The 13,599-nt window shown below is 34.6% G+C and overlaps 1 protein-coding gene across 8 annotated transcripts in view; it reads left to right on the plus strand.

Annotated features, from left to right (window-relative positions):
- The window catches only part of TMEM241 (transmembrane protein 241), a 178,036-nt gene that overhangs the window by 14,790 nt on the left and 149,647 nt on the right, over nucleotides 1-13,599 (plus strand). The window lies entirely within an intron of this gene.

Consider the following 13,599-nt stretch of genomic DNA (forward strand, 5'->3'; position numbering starts at 1 on the left):
TTAGAGGGAAGGCACTAACATTAAAGAGAATTGCAAAAGCTTTCTTGTGTAGAAGGTGAGATTTTAATGAAGACCTAAAGAAAGCCAGAGAAGCTAGGAGACCTAGATAAGGAGTGAGAGAACTCTAGGCATGAGAGCAACTGTGAAAAAACCCAAAGTCTAGATCAGTGTCAGTGAGTGAGTATAAGTACATGGAAGGAGATAAGTCATAAGACTGAAACGGTATGATGGACCATGTTTTAACAACCAAAGATGATTTTATATTTGATGTCGGAGGTGATAGGGAGCCATTGGAGTTAACTGAGTTGGGAGGAGATGTGATCAGACTTTAAGAAAGATCAGATTGACAGCTAGGTGGAATTGGACTGGAAATGGAGAAAGATCCTCCCTCTTACTAAAAGGCAAGGAGACTGACCAGCTGGCTATTATAATGTTCCAGGTGTGAGATGATGAAGGCCTGTAAAATGGTGGTGACAAGGTAAGATGGTATTAGAGAAGTAGGTTAAGAGATTGTTATTGCTCTTCATTCTTTGTTCTTGACTTGTATGTGAATTGGACTTATGTGAGACAGAACTATGCAATGTCATTAGCTTCTCTCTCTCTCCTCCAGTGGCATCACAGTTCAGTGTTGAGATAAGTTAAGATGACTGGTGATGGCATAGGCATATAAAAGAGACATTATGAAGACAGAATCGACAGGTTTTGGTAAATGATTGGATGGGGGAGGCGAGCAGTGTTGGAGGTGAGAGAGAGAGTAATCTGTTTAGAAATGACATCTAGTTTAGGAGCCTGGGTGACTAAGAGGATGATGGTATCCTCAAGATTAATAGAAAAGTCAGAACAAAAGGAGACTTGAGTGAGAAAGCTAATGAGTTCAGTTTTGGACTTGCTGAATTTAAGATATCTATGGGACAACAAGTATTGATTTTATAATCTTTATTATTATTTTGAATACTTTGAATTAATTAGTCACTAACAATGACTTGTATGAAGTAGGCACTTAAAATAATTACTTGTGGGATTGGACAAGAACAGTTAATGTATTTGTTGCATTTAGATTTCTCTGCAATTATAAAATCCCCTGAAAAATTAGTAAATAAAATTCCTAAAAAAAGTAAAGCTAAGTTTGTTGCTTTTTATTTTTGTAAGGCAATGGGGTCAAGTGGCTTGCCCAGGGTCACACAGTTAGGTAATTATTAAATATCTGAGGCCATATTTGAACTCAGGTCATCCTGACTCCAGGGCTGGTGCTCTATCCATTGTGTCATCTAGCTGTACCTAATTTGTTGCCTTTTTAAAAATGGCCTATTACCTAATTTCTATTAGGTCATGTTGGATTTTTTTAAAACTCTTAAATGTTTGGGTGTTGGTTAATTTTTAAACCTCTGCCAAGTGATATCATTGTAGGTTGTAAAAAACTTCACAAAATGCTTAACTTTACCATTAGGGGCCAGTTATTTACCTGTTAGCATTTGTTCAATAATAGTAAACTAACATTGTCATGGCATAGTTTTTTCAACTTGAAAATTCATATCATTTTAGAGTTTTGTAAAGACTGACAAAAAGAAGTCAAGTCATACAAAGTTATTTGCTCTTTAAAAGAACACTATCATAGTATTATATTTTTACTAGGTCTTTCGGGTAACTTTATAGGTCCATAAATATTCCAACTTCCTTAGAAAATAAAATCTTGTGAAAAATAGCTAATAATAAAAATAGAGAAAGTACTAAATTTCAGTTTTAAGATAATAGAAACTTGAAGAACTATTGGGGCTTCAAGTCAGCAGAGAGGAGGAAATTGATTCCAACCCATAAAAAAATCAGTGTTAATTCTTCCCAGAAATTTGTGGCCATATCCCAATAGATTTTAAAGCTGGAATCAAAGAAACTACAGTTGGTTGCATTTCTAAGAAGTTTCTCTTTTAATTAGTTTTCTCAACTTGATGGTCCAATTATTAATGTGTTGAAAATATGTAAGATTTGCAAATATGAGTCAACCCCTGGCCACATATTATCCTGATTCCATAAAAGTGACTCTTGTCTAAGTCATTTTCCTTTAAGGCTTATTTGCCAAGGCTGTTGGTCATTAGCACCTAATCCTGGATGAGTACAGAGCCTTCTGTTTTAGGAAAGATCCCCTCTGTTTCTTTAGTCACATGCTTGTTGTTATTGTTGTATAGCAGCTGCTTTGGTTGCCAAATCCTTGGAGGACTTTTAATGTGATTTTTCTAACAGATGTTCAATCCCTTGCAAAAATAGTTATGCACTTTTGAGCTGTGATCCTACAGGAACATTGTGACCCTTTGTGCCTCAAGTGGATATAGTCGATAGTGTTCTGAAGTTATAGTGTTGTTCAGACTCATTTGGCAATTTGTCCCATGTGAAGATGGAAGAATTAGTCCTATAGAACCAGAGTTCTCAAGGCATTTAAAATTTACAGCTAATACTTTTAAAATAATTTGCCAAAATTGTTGAGTTTGAAAAGTTGTTTTCAGTTTCCTACTTACCAGTTTTCAAATATTCTAATGAGATAGAAAATTATTTTGAAGTGAGAAAAAACTGTATTGACTTAACAAATTAACAAATGCTAATAAAGCTGAAGCTATGATTTTAGCTAATGTCCCCTTCTCCAGTTTGTGTAGCAAAGAAGCTTTCCTAACACTGTTCCTTAACTTTTCATCAGGAGACCTTGCTAGAGAACTGTCAACATATGTATTAACTAAAAACCCAAACTAAATTTATATTCCATATAGGTAAGAACAGTTAGCCAGTTAGTGAATTAGAGACCTGCTTATTATATTGCTACAATAAGGAATAATCAATTGCTTACTTTAAAGCAAAAAATCAAACTTTAAACATTAAAAGCCATTAATCATACAATCAACAGATATTTATTAGGTACTTACTATGTGACAGTCATTTTGTGATGTGCTGAATATCCAGAGACAAAAGTGAAGCAGTTTCTGCCTTCAAGGAGCTTACATTCTAAATGAGAACGTTAATATGTACAAAAGTTATTTGTACAAGGGTTACAAGATAAATTGAGGAGAAGATATTAGTATCTAGGGGTGTTAGGAAACACTTCCTGTTTATGGCAGATTTAGTGGTGAGTCTTGAAGGAATTCATGAATTCTGAAGATGTATCTAGATACAGAGAACTGTTGAGACCAACAATGGAGTGTTATATATGAGGAACAGTAAGAAAACCTATTTGACTGGACTGTATAGTATACAAATGAAAGTACTGTGGAAAGAAATTTGGGAAACTAAGGGTCAGGTTATGAAGGACTTTAAATACCAACTATAGGAGTTTCTATTCGATTTAAGAGGTAAGAGGGAGTTTATTGAGTGATGTGGTCAGACTTGTGGTTTTATCTCTTTGATAGCTATTTGAGACCCACCACTAGATAATGATGGTCTGAATTTTCACAAGTAAGTTTGATTTTTATTCATCACCCTGCTTCCAGTGATGGTATAGATCTTATGACAGTAAATGATTATCTTTTATTTTTTAACATTCATTTTATAATTTTGATTTCCAAATTCTCTCCCCCCTTTCAGCTCCCACCCTGGGGAAGAGAAGCAATTTGATATTCATTCCTCTTTTTTTTTTTGGCATTTGGCAAAGCAATGGGGTTAAGTGACTTGCCTAAGGTCACTTAGGTAATTATTAAGGTCACTAGGTAATTATTAAGTGTCTGAGGTCATATTTGAACTCAGGTCCTCCTGACTCCAGGGCCAGTACTCTATCCACTGCACCATTTAGCTGCCCCTTTGGTATATATATATATACATATATATATATATACATATATATATGTATATATACATACATACAAACAAACAAAACATGTTTCCATATTAATCGTGTTGCAAAAAAAGAAAGAAAAATAAAGAAAATTTTTAAAATGTTTCATTCTGCACTCAAGACCTCATCAGTTTTCTTTCTGGAGGTGGATAACATTTTGCTTATGAGTCTTTTGGAATTGTCTTGGTTGATTGTATTAATCCGAGTAACTAAACCTTTCACAGTTGATCATTATTACAATATTGCTGTTCTTGTGTACAATAGTCTCCTGGTTCTACTCACTTCATTTTTATCAGTTCATACATAGTCTTGCCAGGTTTCAGTGATCTTTTTTTTTAAAAAGGCAAAGAGGTCACAGATTTGTGAGTTTGCTATAGTATTTATAATGGTTGAATCCTTTGGAGAAATGTTGTAACAGCCACTGAACTTGGAATTCTGCCAAGTCATTCAAGAGGCTCTTCAAAGAGAAAAGTTGTTCTGGTGGACAAGCACACTCAGCAAACAGTGTGCTTCAGTTGGTCTTTTTCTGCTAAGAGCTGCTACACTTGCTGCTCAGCCTAGGGGACAAGGATGGTAGTATCTGTGACATATTGCCTGATGATTGGGAGCAGACTACAGTTATCCTTTCTACTTCTAGGGATTTAGGGGAATGGTACCCCAGCAATCTGGAAAATCTGTGTAAAATTATTATGTATAAAATTATAGATAAAAATAATTAAAATGATATATAAAATTATATAGAAAGCAACTGAAATTATTATGATAGTAAAAGATAAAATATTTTGATTTTATGCAAATACTATGTATATGTTTTATGTATTTCTGAGCTTTAAAACTTTTTCCATGTCATTTGTGACTTCTGTAAAACTATCCCATTTAATTCCTTCTGCTTGAGATATATTGAGACTGTGTTGGAGAAAGTCACAATGTGGAAGGGCTAACTGTCCTCTTCCAGCCTCTAGGGCCTTTTAATTAAGGCTGCTACCAGATGCAGACTGGACTGGCAAGAGCATCCCAGTACCTGGGCCACAGTGAGAGTAGTAGAACCAGCATAACACTGGTGTTGCTTCATTTGCTCCAGTTTCTGGCTCCTGAATCCATATTCTGACATGATATTTTTGCAACTGACATCATTGTGGAAAAAAAGTGACTGGAATAATGTCCTTGTCACTTTACTCTCAGGACTATTTGACTGCATTGTGTTTTGGAGCATTAAATACAGCCAATGGGCCTGGGGTCCTCACTCACAGCTCTTAGTCTTTTCACACTATTGCAATTCTTGCCTTTCTTTTTTTCCCCAGCTGTGTTCCCATTCCTCTTATTTTCCTTGACTGATTCCCAAGTTCCCATTTCTCCCCCTTTTCCTTTTTTTCTCTGACATTGCTTCACTACTTTGTTTATTTCTTCTTTCTCTTTTGCCCAGTTCCTCCCCATTAAATCTCACAGGGGCCCCACTCTGAGAGTGGGGGAAAAACAGTTCCTAAATTCTCCTTATTTTCATCCATAGTTAATCTCATTTTACAATGGATCTTGAGAGAACAGAATTGCTTGTTCATTCCTTCAGGTCCACACTGATCCAGAATATATTGCCATATTAAGGTTCCCCATCCTTTCCTATTAGAGTTGTAGAGAAGGATCCTTATGGAACCTCCTTTTGATATTCTATTCCTTTTTTGCCCATGAGCTCCTTCAAGAGAGTGTGAATCTTTTTCTTCTTGGGCACAAAGACATTTATCTTTCTTTTTTTTTCTCCCCCAGAGGCAGCTGGGGGAGAGTGGTTTGTCCGGTGTCACACATCTAGTAAGGTTAGATTTGAACTTAGGTCCTCCTGATTCCAGGACTGAGGCTCTATCCATTGAGCTAGCTACTAGCTAGCTGCCCCTTTTATCTTTCTTTAAAAAATGTTTACTTTGTTTTTACAAAGTGTTACATTGGCAAAAAGGTAGGCACTTTTGAAAATAACTATGAATTTTTGCTACAAGTTTGCTTCCAAAATTTGGTTTAAAATGAAAGGTATTTACCTCCTCAAAAATGATTAAATCACTTCCATTGTATTTAAAAGTAGTAATTACTTTTAAAAATCAACTAATAATATTTAAGAAATATTTTAGGGTGTTTCTATGAAAGTCAAGGGAACATACGTATAGGGATATTTTAAAACAATTCACTAGCTTCCCATCTATAAACCCATCCTTATCCATTTTTTCATGTTTATAAATTCAAAATTATTCTTACCATGTTCCTGTTAGCTGCCAAAGCAATTCAGGTAGTAAGTCTTGTTGATTCTGCTACTACAATATTTTTCCCACTTGTCCTCTCTTCTCATTGGGCCACTCTCTTAGTTCAGGCTCCTACTTTTCTCCTTGACTGTTGCTATAGCCTTCTAATTATCCTTTCTGGATCCAGTTTTTCCATTTTCCTATTTATTTTCTATACAGATTTCATATTCCTAAGACAAATTTGACAATGTCATTCTTCTGCTCATTTGAAAACTTCTGTCTTCTCCCTCTAATTTCTAATATAATAATAACAATTTTAGCAATGCTAGTGCTTGACATAGGGCACTGCAAGGTTTCTCAAGTGCTTTTTATTGGATAAGATACTTATCAGCTAAAACATAAACCCCTTCATTTGGTATTTAAAGCCCTTAAAAGCTTTTCTACCTATGTTTCCAGATTTTTTTTTACTCTCCTTCTCAAACTGTATTCCTGTCAAACTGAGTCACTGCTCTCCAGGTTTGATATTCCTTCTCTTACTTTTGTTTCTTTTTGCAGACTAATTTCAATATTTTATTCCCTTGTCTATAATGCAGCATGTCCCCATCTCTACCTGGATAGGGTACTACCCCTATTCAATAGGAATTTTTCCTTGAATCCCTTACTGGTTTGTACTTTCTCCTGTTTCATAGTATCTTCTACTTACTTGGTGGACATAGTATACAGTATTTCCACCCCATGCCATCTTCCCCTTGATCTCTAAAATTAAAAGAGAGACTGTTTCTTACATATATATAGGGGTAGTGAGGTGGCACAGTGGATAGAATTCTGGGCCTGGAGTCAGGAAGACTCATCTTCCTGAGTTTAAATCCAACCTCACATCAGCTGTGTGACTGTGGGCAAGTAAGTCATTAAATCCATTTGCCTCAGTTTCTTCATCTGTAAAATGATCTGTAGAAGGAATTAGAAAACCACTACAGTATCTTTGTCAAGAAAACTCAAAATAACTTCAAGAAGAATCAGACATGACTAAGATGAGTGAACCACAGCAAATCCTTAGAACTTAGTACTGTCTGTATAGCAATCAATAATAATTCATATTTATATAGAATGTTAAATTTCTGCAAAATTTTAAATCCATTATCTCAATAGGTAGGTGCTATTATTATTCTTATTTTTATATGAGGAAATCAAGTGTGAGAATAGTTAAATAGTTTGAACACAGAACTTCCTGACTTCAAGAACAGCTCTCTTTCTATTATACATTGTATTTAGTACCATAGTGACAGTATTGATGGATTAGGCACTATCTCCTTGTATTTATAAGAGACTTTTGGATTCATTATTAGAATCCATATTCTGAATGACAGTTATGACTTGTCCCATCTTTTCATTAAGTAAGGAAACTTTTATTTTTATTTTATTTGCAATAAACTTCAGTCTTTTTAGAGCTAAAAGTCCATAGTTATAGATAATTATTTACTTATTCCATTTTTAGCTAATCATAGCAGGGCTCCTGGATGTATACTAAAAGAATTCTTATGGGCCAATGTTTTTCTTTCTTCATATTAATCCAGAAGAAGAGATTTACTTTCCTTTTTTAGTTATTCTGCTGCACTTAATTATTTTAAGTAGATAGTGAATTTAGATTTTCTAATTTCACATTTTCATAACATTCTAGGATTGTTATGCTCAAGTGACATACATTTATTATACTTTGAAATCTTTATAAAAAACATAAGTTTTGGTAGATGGAATTTGGAAGAAATGAGAGTAAAGGAAACTCCTTCAGGGTTTCCATCATGGGCTTGTAAGAGGTATTAGGAGAGGTAGATAGAATCAGCTGAGGAATTTTCCCCATAATGAAAATTTGTCTCAACTCAAGGTAATCCTCTGGAGGAAAAGATAGTCTATGGAGCTGCCTTTATATGAAGCTTCCTTTTGATGCATCTCCACTTACACTCTTCATCTTGGATGGATTATAAGACAAGTGTCATTTTATCCTGGATTCTCCTTCATAGCAAGATTATAGCTATTTTCCAATTTAAGTAGGCTGTGGTTTAATCAAGGAAGCACAATTCTAAGTGAGGAGGATAAGGTTGGAGAAACAAAGAGGAAAAGGAAAGAAGAACAGAGAAAAGAAATGAGATTAAGTGAGGGACAAAAATGTGTCAGTGATGGATATTGTTAGGAGATGTTAAAAGGGAGAAGAAGTAGACTTCGAACTGTTCTCTATCCAAATTGACCCAGGTTGTAGTCTTGTAATTTTTGCTGTTTAAAAATAAGTGCCAAAATCCACTAGGTGTCAGTAGAATATGGGAAATTTATTCAAAATTCAGACTTCTGAGCCTGGCAAGAAAAGAAGGGATAAATTTCTGAGTGTTTTCAAGGAGCAGATGTTCACTCAATAATGCATGCTCTATTTGAAAAACAAGTGATTTAATTTAATTAGTTCTCATCTCAATTACAACAGTTTTATTATTCATGCCAACCAATTTATGCTAGCTGCCTGGGTTAACACTTAGTTGTTCCAGGCTCTCTGCTACTAAAAACCACACCTGCAAAAACTTAGGCAAGGCCACAATGCAAGTATTTGAAAGTAATAAAATGTGTTTACGTGCACATAAATCCAAAGTGGTAATCATTTCCAAACAGTGCCCTATAAGGAACAATTAGAGTTTGAGGTAATCAACAAAACTATAAAATCTGCTAGGGGCCCTTAATTCTTCTGAATCTCTTTTTAACTCATCTTGTAGCTAGCCATTACTACCTGCCTTAGGAACCTGAAGATCAAAGATATTTGCAGGGACCAGAATATCCTTAGATACTTAACCCTGGGGACTAGGCCACTTTGGATGTGGCAGTAGAGATCTTATCTGAGATAAGATCATATATTGGCACTGTTAGTCTTACTTGGGTATGAGAGTAAGAAGTTAGACAGGTATTATGCCTTCCTAGAGACAAACATGTATTTAAAAAGGACTTGAATGGAAGATGCAAGGTTTGTGTATATATTTTTGTCTTGTTACTGTTGGATTAGACCTTTCTAAATATTTATTTTATTTCAGGCTTTGAAAACAATTAGTAGAGTGTGATCAAGTATTTTTTAAAATTTTTTTTTATAGTTTGGGGTTTTTGCCTAGTGTAGTAAATACCTTGAAGTTGAAAAGATGTAGGTTCATATCTCACCTATAATGTGGTGATATGACTTTGGATTAGTGACCTTTTCAGTGTTCTAGGCAGCTCTCTAAAAATACAGGTTACAAAATGGATCTTGATTAGAATCGGAAGTCATTTCCTTATCCAGAGAGCTTCCTTATACTGGTTAAATGTCAGATCCTGATCTTATTACCATTCTAAGGTACAAAACAGAAAATTTCTGTAAACAGCAAATTTCCATCAAAGCTTTACTTTCAGATCAACATTCTCTGACCTACTGAAAAATGGCAATAATAATAATAATATTTGCTCAATCTTCCTTGAATTGGTTATGAGGCTAAATCATAAAACAGTGTTAATAAAATTCCTTGAAAATTGTGACATGCTTTATAAACTGCAGCTATTGGTACAACTGGATGGCTCAGGGGATAGAGGGCTGGGTCTAGAGTCAGAAAGACTCATCTTCCTGAGTTTAAATCCAGTTTCAGACACTTACTAACTATATTATATTGGCAAGTCACTTAACTCTGTCTCAGTTTCTTCATCTGTGAATGAGCTGGAGAAGGAAATGGCAAACCACTTCAATGCCTTTGCCAAGAATACCCCAAACAGGGTCACAAAGAATTGGACATGACTGAACAGTAACAAAAATATTATAAATTAAAGCACATAAAATTTTAAAATATTAGCATAAGGGGAGAGGAAGGAGAGAGGGATAAAAATTTGGAACTCAGAATTTTGGAAAAATAAATGCTAAAATTTTGTCTTAATATATAATTTTAAAATGCTACTAAAGATAACTAAAAATTAACTCATTTAAAGTAGTAATAATAAACTCCTACATATTAACATAAACAACATATTTTTAGGGAAAATATCTATTTTTCCAAAACAAAAAATATTCAGTGAGAGAAGTAGTATTGTTTTACATAGTACTTTAAGGTTGGCAAACTACTACAAATATTAGCCCATTTGATCCTTAACAACCCTGAGGGGTGAGTATTATTATCTCCATTTTACAGTTGAGGAAACTGAGGCACAGAGTGATTTAGGGTCATACAGAGTCATACAGCTATTGAGCATTGAGTTTAGATTTGAACTCAGGTCATTCTCCAGATCCATTCTGCTATCTGTTATGCCACCTAACTGCCTATTTTTACAAATGGCCTTAATGCCTGGTTTAATTAAAGGTAGTTGGATTCTCATATTGACTTCTGTGTTCAGTTTTTTGTAATGTGATATTTTGATTGAAATCTATGAAGAAGATCCAGTCTAAACACAGATATGTAGGTGGAAAAAGGAAGAATATTTTGGCAGGCAAATAATATCTTAGTATTATTTTGAAAATAGTTTTGACCTTTACACACCCTCCTGAGAAGAACTCAAGGACCCCTCAGTGGTCTGTATATCACACTTTGAGAACTACGGCCTTAGAGATTTTTATTTCTCTTACTGATGATAGGAACCATTTTTTCCTATATAGTTGCTAAGAGTCTGTATTTCCTTCTTTGAAAACTGCTCATGTGGGGGATAGTTTTCTTTCCTTCCTTCCTTCTTTCTTTCTTCTCCTTCCTTCCTATCAATTCTATATATCTTAGATATAAAATTTAATGATATAATTGATGAAGACTTTCCCTTCTACAGTTTCTTTTATCTTTATTGTTTTTACAAAAGTTTATTTTATTTTATTTAATAAAATTGTTTTGTTGTTTTATGATCACCTTTATCCCTTGCTTAGTTAAGAATTCTTCCCCTATTCATAGAACTGAAAGATATTTCCATTCTCCAAATGCCTTTATATTTTAGGCACTATATTTATTTGGCTCTTATTGTAGCATATGGGATAAGCTGTAAGTCTAAGCCTATTACCCACCATACTGTTTGCTGGTTTTCCTTGAAGGTCCTGTTAAATAGGGACATCTTTCTTGAGGAGTCTGTATTTATGGGTTTATAGACCAATAGGGTACTATGTCCAGTTTCTTCTGTACTCTTGATTATCTTTTTTTTTACTGGTCTACTTTCCTACTTTTTAACCAAAACCAAAAGTTTTAACAATTACTGCTTTATAATATAACTTAAGATTTGGCAATTTGTGCTCCACTCACCCCTACTTTTCCCCTATTACTTTCTTTGAGATTTTATATATTTTATTCCCATGAAAATGTTTGATGTTCTTTCCAATAAATATAAAATTGCTCTGTAGAAGGGAACAAAAATCGAAATGCCAAGTCAGATTTTATTTGGAAAAAAACACACACAGAATAGTAGAATAAATGAGATTTATTAGCAATAAAAAATATTAGTTTCAGTGGTTTACCAGTCCAGTGCTAGAAGGATCCTTGATGATTGATAGAGCTAATTAGAATTCCAAAGAATGCATGTAATTATATTAAGATTATCTGTAAGTTAGCCCAACACCTATTCGTAGTGGCTTAACTTCCTTGGAACCAAATTCAGACATATCAAAGACCAATATAATTTTTTTCAAAAATATTTTGAATTTTATAGGAATTACTTTTTACAATTTCTTCTAACATAGCACGAAGAGTACATGTCATACCTCACTTCTTCTATATCTATCAAGTCCAAAAAGCCAATGGAGAAGTATGATTGTAGCAGTCATTTTTGGTGGAAATTCTATGACTAACACTATCAGAAGGAAAATGACAGAGAGAGAGAGAGAGAGAGAGAGAGAGAGAGAGAGAGAGAGAGAGAGAGAGAGAGAGCTTTTCTTCTGCCGAATGGTTGGAGCCTTCTGGATAGTATAAATAGGAAAACATGGCCAGAGCTGGTTACATAAAACATTAGGTGTTACAACCTCAAGGTAGAATTTTTGGTGTTGCCAAGTCTTTGGAGGTTCACTTGCTGTTGACAGTGGTGTTCTGCCAGGGGGTAAATTTTACAGAGGAAAATACATCTTGCATTTTTTCCTCAAGATTGTTGGGGTAAGGAAGTACAGGGCACCTTTTCAAGTATAAATAATACTAGTGCTTACTGGAAGACAAGGGTAGACCTTTGTATATGTACTAGGAGTGCCCAGAAGTTGGGTCATGGCTAGAGATCTGGAAGCAGAGTTAATGTTTGCAAAGTCACTTGCAGGGCCCCAATATATCAGAAATGAGCACCTAATTTATATTTAGAGAAAGATGAAATTTCTGGATCTTAGACTATCATCTTGTTAGGACTCCAGGAAGCCAAGAGAAGAAAACAAAAATCTGTTTATTTCACCATGACTTCCCACCTGTTGTCATCAGTCCTTAGGGTTTTGTCTCAGTTATAAGGGATGATTCCTTTCTCTCTCTCTAAAATGCCTGTGATTACTTACACACTTGGGTGTTGTCTTTCATGTCTGCATCAATGGAGAAAATAAAATCTTCCATATGGGATAAGATGGGGATTAAAAATAAATAAAAACACAATCCTTTAATAAACAATAATAATACTGTTTAAAAAATTTAATAATACTTGATTTCCATCCCTCAGTGTTTTCCCTGCTATTTACCATATCCATGCCACAGTATTATTTATTTCAATTATTGGATTTATGTGAAAAGATTTCAAAATACATCCCTATCCTATGCTGACTACAAAATAAGTAGAGTCCATTGGAGATGGAGTCCCTCTTTTCCCTATGCAGCAATTGTACCCACATGTGGCAGCTAGGGCTAATGCTCACAGTTTAATTACAAGTGGTTTTTGTTTATCATGATTGGTAAATAGTGCAAAGAATATGTAAGGCTTTTCCTTTTGAATAGTATTGTAGTTTTCTCCCAGGATACTGTTTTATTACCATACCTTCAGAAATGCTGTCCCCATCCTTTGTCATTCTGAGCTGTTTTCACAAAAGTCCAGAATGAGGCTGTTACAGCTTATGATTAAACAATTCTACCACTGCTAGACTTCTATCCCATCTTCAAAAGAGAAAAAAAAAAAGAGGGAAAGGATCCATAATTGCCAAAATATTTATAACAACACTTTTGTTATAACAAAGAGCTATTGTCAACTAGGGGACTGTAGAACAATTTATGACAGGTAAATGTAATGGAATGTTATTGTACCCTAACAATGAAAGTGATGGTTTCAGAGAAACCTGAGAAGATTTGTATAAATTGATGGAGAGTGAAATGAGCTAAACACAGAGAACAATTTATATGATAATGCCAATATTAAGGAAAGACAACTGTGAAAGACTTGGGAATTTGGTCAATGACATGACCAACACAACTCCAGAAGACTCATGATTAATGATGCTTCCCACCTTTTGACTGAGGAATGATGGTCTGGGGTGTCAGCTGAGACACACATATTCAGACATGATCATTTTGTGGATTTGTTTTGCATGACCATACTTATTTGTTATAAGGAATGCTTTTTTTTTTGGTGGAGGGGAGTTGGGAAGACTAATACTGAAGGTAA

This window comes from Macrotis lagotis, chromosome X, assembly GCF_037893015.1.
Source record: "Macrotis lagotis isolate mMagLag1 chromosome X, bilby.v1.9.chrom.fasta, whole genome shotgun sequence".
Lineage (NCBI taxonomy): Eukaryota > Metazoa > Chordata > Mammalia > Peramelemorphia > Peramelidae > Macrotis > Macrotis lagotis.